Genomic DNA, 7,158 nt, shown 5'->3' on the forward strand with positions numbered 1-7,158 from the left:
GTAAAATCCTCAGAAAACGAAATCAATCCTGCTAAGCGACTGGACAAGTTAAAATGTCTAAAACACCACACCAGCTTCCAAAAACAGTTGGATGATAATCCACAAAGTCTGTTGTTGTTATTGCATGATCACCTTCATTTTCCAAGAAGCTTTCAAGTCCCTTCCATACTAAGACTAGTACACGAAACAGTGATTGAATCTGGATTTGGAGTTGTTATTCTTTTTTTTTTTTTTTTTTTTTTGAGACGGAGTCTCACTCTGTCACCCAGGCTGGAGTGCAGTGGCATGATCTCGGCTCACTGCAAGCTCCGCCTCCCGGGTTCACGCCATTCTCCCGCCTCAGCCTCCGAGTAGCTGGGACTACAGGCGCCCGCCACCGCGCCCGGCTAGTTTTTTGTATTTTTAGTAGAGACAGGGTTTCACCATGTTAGCCAGGATGGTCTCGATCTCCTGACCTCGTGATCCACCCGCCTCGGCCTCCCAAAGTGCTGGGATTACAGGCTTGAGCCACCGCGCCCGGCCTGGAGTTGTTATTCTAATCTTAAAGAATCTGAAGCTCCTTGTAAAGTAGCTGGCTCTCTGTCTGCAGGAATGACCTTCTGTCCTCCAGTGCCTCCCTTATCCAAGATGCCCTGAGTATAACACTTCTGGCCATTGTAACTATTGGACTTTTTGACATAAGTTGTTGATTTATTAGTCAGCAGGGATTTGCATACTTTGGGTGCATGAATTTTCCTGTGGTTTAGATTTGTTATTTTTAGATAAATATCCTCTTGAACCAAGGTAACAGATGTAGGAAGACAAGAGGCTGATGCTGAGATGCAAGATTGCCCTGTCTGACTTGAAAAGAAGATGGAAAATATGTATTTTCTGTAGACTGGCTTGACTTCAAAAAGGATCTTTCAGGTCATTTAAAATTTCTTCTTTCAAAATTTAGGTAAGAAAAGATTGCCACAAAACATGGATCATTGAGATATGAATCAACTGCTGTCCAGTCCATCATGACTTCCTCATCATGGACAAGGAAATTACATGGTAAATTTTTTTTCAACTATTTATTTATTTATTTGAGACAGAGTCTCACTCTGTTGCCCAGGCTGGAGTGCAGTGGCGCGATCTCGGCTCACTGCAAGCTCCACCTCCCGGGTTCACGCCATTCTCCTGCCTCAGCCTCCCGAGTAGCTGGGATTACAGGCGCACGCTGCCACGCCCGGCTAATTTTTTGTATTTTTAGTAGAGACGGGGTTTCACCATGTTAGCCAGGATGGTCTCGATCTCCTGACCTTGTGATCCACCCACCTCGGCCTCCCAAAGTGCTGGGATTACAGGCGTGAGCCACCGTGCCCCGCCAGGGCTTCGTAGCATTTCATGGTATATATGTACTACATTTTCTTTGTCCAGCCCACCATCGATGGACACCTAGGTTGATTCTATGTCTTTGCTAGACAATTACACTTTTGATACCAAGAGTGAGCAACTTGAGATGAGAACCTCCATTGCAGAATTCTGGAAGTTATTTGTGTTTATTCATGTTGCAGGAAGATGCTACTTCTCATTTCCCAGGAAGGCAAACTTTGACAAGAATCCTTCTAAGGTAAGGCAGAACTTTCCAGGCTTGTTCAGCTGAGATCAAATTTTGTATTCCCCGAAGTGGGAGGATGCAGCTCTTTCCAACTCCTGACAGATATCTTCATCTGTTTAACAGGTAGAGTCAGAACCCTGGGCTCCCACTTAGACATGGAGGGATATGTGGTGGATCTTGAACACCATTTGCTTGCTTTCTCTGCTGCTCTATTTCCATCGGTGAATGGAATATTCCTTGCAACATCTAGGTTATGTACTAGTAGGATATCTAAATTAAATGAAGGCAATGAGTAGTTCATATACATTGAGAGTCTTGCCTAAATAGGCAAGTAGATGAGAAGGCTGGAGAAGGTCAGAGGCTCCTCTTTGGCCTGTCTTCACTTTTGGTATAACTTTTAGATTTAGTAAGTCTCACTGGTCTAGGATAATTAGGACGTAGTCTAGATCTTCCACGTGCCTTCACCAAGTTGGACTTTTCTTTTTTTTTTTTTGAGACAGAATCTCACTCTGTCACCCAGGCTGGAGTGACACAATCTCAGCTCACTGCAAGCTCCGCCTCCCAGGTTCACGCCATTCTCCTGCCTCAGCCTCCCGAGCAGCTGGGACCACAGGCGCCCACCACCACGCCTGGCTAATTTTTTTGTATTTTTAGTAGAGACAGGGTTTCACCGTGTTAGCCAGGATGGTCTCGATCTCCTGATCTTGTGATCCGCCCGCCTTGGCCTCCCAAAGTGCTGGGATTACAGGCGTGAGCCACTGTGCCCAGCCAACATTAGACTTTTCTTATTGGTTAGCCTATCATCCCATGTCTAGTATGCCATTTGTCAAAGGACTACTCATGCTATTCATCTTCATCACAATTTCTTCACCTAAATCATTCTCAGCAGACGGTGTTGAAATGCTTTGGAATCACCTTCTTCCTCCTCTTACTATTTTATGTATTGTTCAGTCTCAGCAACCAAAAGAGAGATGAATAAAATCCTTTTGCAACATCAGTTTTGTTTTTCAAAAGGTTTCACTGAAAAGCTGCTGTTCATGTGTTGAAGCCTCTTGAAATTTTGCTATAGAAAATCTCATTTATAGAATTACCAAATTTATAGAATGAAATTACTTCCTTTAACACTTCATTCACCTTTTCCCCCTGCCTGGAATGCCTGTTGTCATCTGCCTGGTAAGTTTGTGCTTAAAGGACGATTTAACTATCATCTCCCAGCAAGCCCTTTAAAGAAACTTCCTTTCCTCTACTCAGCTGAGTTTTTTTTTGTTTTGTTTTGTTTTGTTTTTTGAGACAGAGTCTCACTGTGTCACCTAGGCTGGAGTGCAGTGGCCCCATCTCAGCTCACTGGCTCACTGCAACCTCCGCCTCCCAGGTTCAAACGATACTCCTGCCTCAGCCTCCTGAGTAGCTGGGATTACAAGTGCCTGCCACCATGCCTGGCTAATTTTTGTGCTTTTAGTAGAGACAGGGTTTCACCGTATTGGCCAGACTGGTCTCGAACTTCTGACCTCAGGTGATCCACCTGACTCAGTCTCTTAAAGTGCTGGGATTACAGGCGTGAGAGCCACTGCACCCAGCCACACTTAGCTGTTCTCTACTGCTATAGAACCTCTGCTTTAGGAAGCCTTTTTTCCTCTGTGTTTTAGCATATTTTGTACATACCATTTCTATGGCACATATATTATATCACAGTTGATTATCCCACAGCCCAGATTCAGAACTTCTAAGGACTGTGTCTTCTTCTCTCTGTCATTGTAACCTAGTTCAGAATCCGGTATACTTAGCCTCTGCTCACGGATGTGTGCAGATATCTATTTGCATGAGTGCATGATAAGCTTTAAGGAAAAAGACCAGACCAAAGTCAGGCAAGGAAGATGGGGAAGACAGTAAAATGTCTGTTCCCTAAGACCTAGGCTTGATCCCTTTTCAGGAGAGGGGTTTTGGCCAAAAATGAAAGAGCTGCTTCCTTGAAGATTTTCTAGGACTTTTGGCACCGTCAGGGCTACCCTGGAACCCAGAAAGCTCTGTGCAGTACACGCCTGGGGAGAAGGGTGCCACCCATTTCTCCACCATCACTGTCTGGTTCTGGGGGTGCAGAGATGCATTGAAAGAACTTCATGAAAAATTGTTACCTTGAGGTACCAAAACGCAGCTTTGCAAACTCCCAGAGACAGTGCTCTCGGAAGAAGAAATCTCATCCATTGCTGCAACACCAAAAATAAGCAGTGACAAAGTCCAGGCTCTCTTGGAAGTGATCTGCAGGAGGCCAACATTGAAAACAAGGCCAGCCAGGAGGTTGAGGCTGCAGTGAGCTATGATCTTGTCATTGCACTCTAGCCTAGGTGACAAAGCAAGACTTTGTCTCTAAAACAAAAAACCAAAATAGGCCGGGTGCAGTGGCTAACACCTGGAATCCTAACACTTTGGGAGGCTGAGGCAGGCGGATCACCTGAGATCAGGAGTTTGAGACCAGCCTGGCCAACACAGTAAAACCCTGTCTCTACTAAAAATACAAACATTAGCTGGGCGTCATGGCGCACACCTGTAATCCCAGCTACTCAGGAGGCTGAGGCAGGAGAATAGCTCGAATCCGGGAGATGGAGGCTGCAGTGAGCCGAGAGGGTACCACTGCATTCCACCCTGAGAGACAGAGCAAGACTCCATCTCAAAAAACAAACAAATGAAAACAAAAACAAGAAAACCAACAACAACAAAACTGTTTTTAACTTAAAAAGTCAACAATTTTAAAAAATTAAAAAGAGACTAGAGGAGAGTACTGTGAGCACTCAGAGCCCCTCAGAAAACTCCCAGGACAGACGGAAAGACTTGGGGACAGAGGTTAACGACCAGCCCTCTGCAGGTGGGGCCACCCCGCCAGCACCATTGGGTTTAAAGAGAACATCACCTAATTTGTACTGTCTGGCGGGGCCTAGGAAATCCTGGGTTACAACCGATTAATAGTTTCATCATTTTGAATAGGGGATATACATAAGATGCTAAAAATCACATGCATATTAGAATTATGTTTTGATTAAGTGCCTTTATAGACATGTCAAAACATTGATTAGGTGGCTCAGGGGAAGAGAAAGTTTCCCATTTCCTGAGCTTACCACCATGGAATCAATCATTTGAGTGGGCACTGAGCATGGAGTGTTCACCTTGAAAGATGAAAGTCCACAAGAGAAATGTGTTTGACAGGAGGTGGAGGAAAGGGCGGCTGTCTGGCTGCCAGAGACTTCAAAAGGGTATTTACCTTGGTGATTTCCCCGCAGTCTAGGGGCTGGCCCTTAGTTTTTCAGGTTCAGAAACTGAGAAAATTGGTTTTGTCAGCACACGGAGGTAAGATCGGTTTATCGGGCTCTCGGTCATACTCGCCAGGTTCACAAGAGACGGGTGTGTAAATCAAAATGCCACGTTATTAATTTACAATGACAAGTAAAATCAGGCAAGAGATCAGACACACATCCTGTTTCAAGCCCATTCTCTCCCTGTGGTGCAATCTAGGTGGGAAGTCAAATGATCATCAGAAGACAGCTTGGAGAGGCTGGAATCAGAGTGAGAAGCGGGAGCCGGCGGCCCCATTGGAAAGTTAAATGAAGCTGATGCTTCACTCTCCACCAAAGGGACAGGATTTTCCAGACAGGTCACTCACTCCCACACAGACCTGGACGTACATGACTCCCTCTTCCTCCTGGACACTGTTTTGTCCTGTGCTGGGCACACCTCTCGTGCTGGACGTGTTCTTTGTTCGCAGTGTCAATTCCATGGATTACGTTACAACCCAGTTCTTGATCTTCTTTGACCTTGTCTCCACCCCGCCTACCAAGTGAAGCCAGGAAATGGACAGCTGTCCCAGAGTGACCCTAACTGAAGGTCTGCAGTGGCTATCATGTTCTGCTGAAGTTAGGAAATGTCATGTGATCATGTGTGATCTGGGTATAAACCAAACAACCTCCCCACCGCCAACCCAGGCTTCGCCTGCCAATCTTTGGGGCAGGTCCGGTGGTGCAGAGGCTAATGAATTGATAATGATGGGTGAGCAATACCTTTATCTCAGAATAGGGGCTGCCTCTTCTCTGTAAAGCATTTGCTACCTTAATTGAACCCAGGGTAAGCTGCGGTTGGGAGCCGAATTGATGAGCGCACTGCTGGAGTCCTAGAATTACAGGCTCATTCTCTGCATTGGCACTCAGACATGATACCTGAAATGCTCAGGATGTTAGCTGACACCTTTGTGAAAAGGAAAAAGTATCCTAAAGGTAACGGCTTTGGTTTGGTTTGTGGGGAAAGAAATCTTCCCTGCCTTCATAGCTTTCAGTGCTGCCTGTTTGTTCTAATGTGTTCTGACGTCCTCAGCTCAGCACTTCCTAAGACACCTCCCTCACCAACAGGATGGCCATGTCAGCCTCCACTGGGCTTAAATTATACGAATACACAGCAATGCAGAGAGCTTGCCATGTGCTAGACTCTCTTTGCAGCACTTTACATATTAATTCCTTCAACTTTCACAATAATCCTGTGATGTTTGCCACTATGACTGCCTTCATATTACAGATGGGGAAAGGAGACATGGAAATTAAGTAACTTGCCCAAGGTCACTAGCTAATAAGTAGCAGGGCCAGAATCTAAGCCATCAGCCCAGCTTCCTATCCACAGTGGTAAACAGAGCTGAAAGGTTTCTTTTTTCTTTTTCTTGTCTTTTTTTTTTTTTTTTTTTTTTTTGAGATGGAGTCTCGCTCTGTCGCCCAGGCTGGAGTGCAGTGGCGCGATCTCGGCTCACTGCAAGCTTCGCCTCCCGGGTTCACGCCATTCTCCTGCCTCAGCCTCCCAAGTAGCTGGGACTACAGGTGCTCACCACCGCGTCCGGCTAGTTTTCTTAAAAAATATTTTTAATAGAAACGGGGTTTCACCGTGTTAGTCAGGATGATCTCAATCTCCTGACCTTGTGATCTGCCTGTCTCTGCCTCCCAAAGTACTGGTATTACAAGCGCGAGCCACCGCACCTGGCCCAGAGCTGAAAGGTTTCTGTACATGTATTCAATTCTCCCCGTATTAAATTTTAGCTGATGATGCTAAAGTTGCCATCTGGGTTTCCAGGAATCTGCTTGAAAATTGGGGTATATTGGCCGGGCGTGGTGGCTGACGCCTGTAATCCCAGCACTTTGGGAGGCCAAGGTGGGCGGATCATGAGGTCAGGAAATCGAGACCATCCTGGCTAACACAGTGAAACCCCATCTCTACTGCAAATACAAAAAAACTAGCCAGGCGCGGTGGCGGGCGCCTGTAGTCCCAGCTACTCGGGAGGCTGAGGCAGGAGAATGATGTGAACCCGGGAGGGGGAGCTTGCAGTGAGTGGAGATCGCACCACTGCACTCCAGCCTGGGAGACAGAGCGAGACTTCATCTCAGGAAAAAAAAAAAACGGGGTATATTAACAACATATATTTGCTTCTGCTGTTTGTCTATTCTTGGATAAAGGATTAATCTCCCTGGAAGTCAGTTTGTTTAAACTCAGGGCAGTAGACTACAGAATGTCTAAGCTCCCTTCTAGTCTTGACTTTCTGAGTTTACTACCGT

Source organism: Macaca mulatta, chromosome 8, assembly GCF_049350105.2.
Source record: "Macaca mulatta isolate MMU2019108-1 chromosome 8, T2T-MMU8v2.0, whole genome shotgun sequence".
NCBI lineage: Eukaryota > Metazoa > Chordata > Mammalia > Primates > Cercopithecidae > Macaca > Macaca mulatta.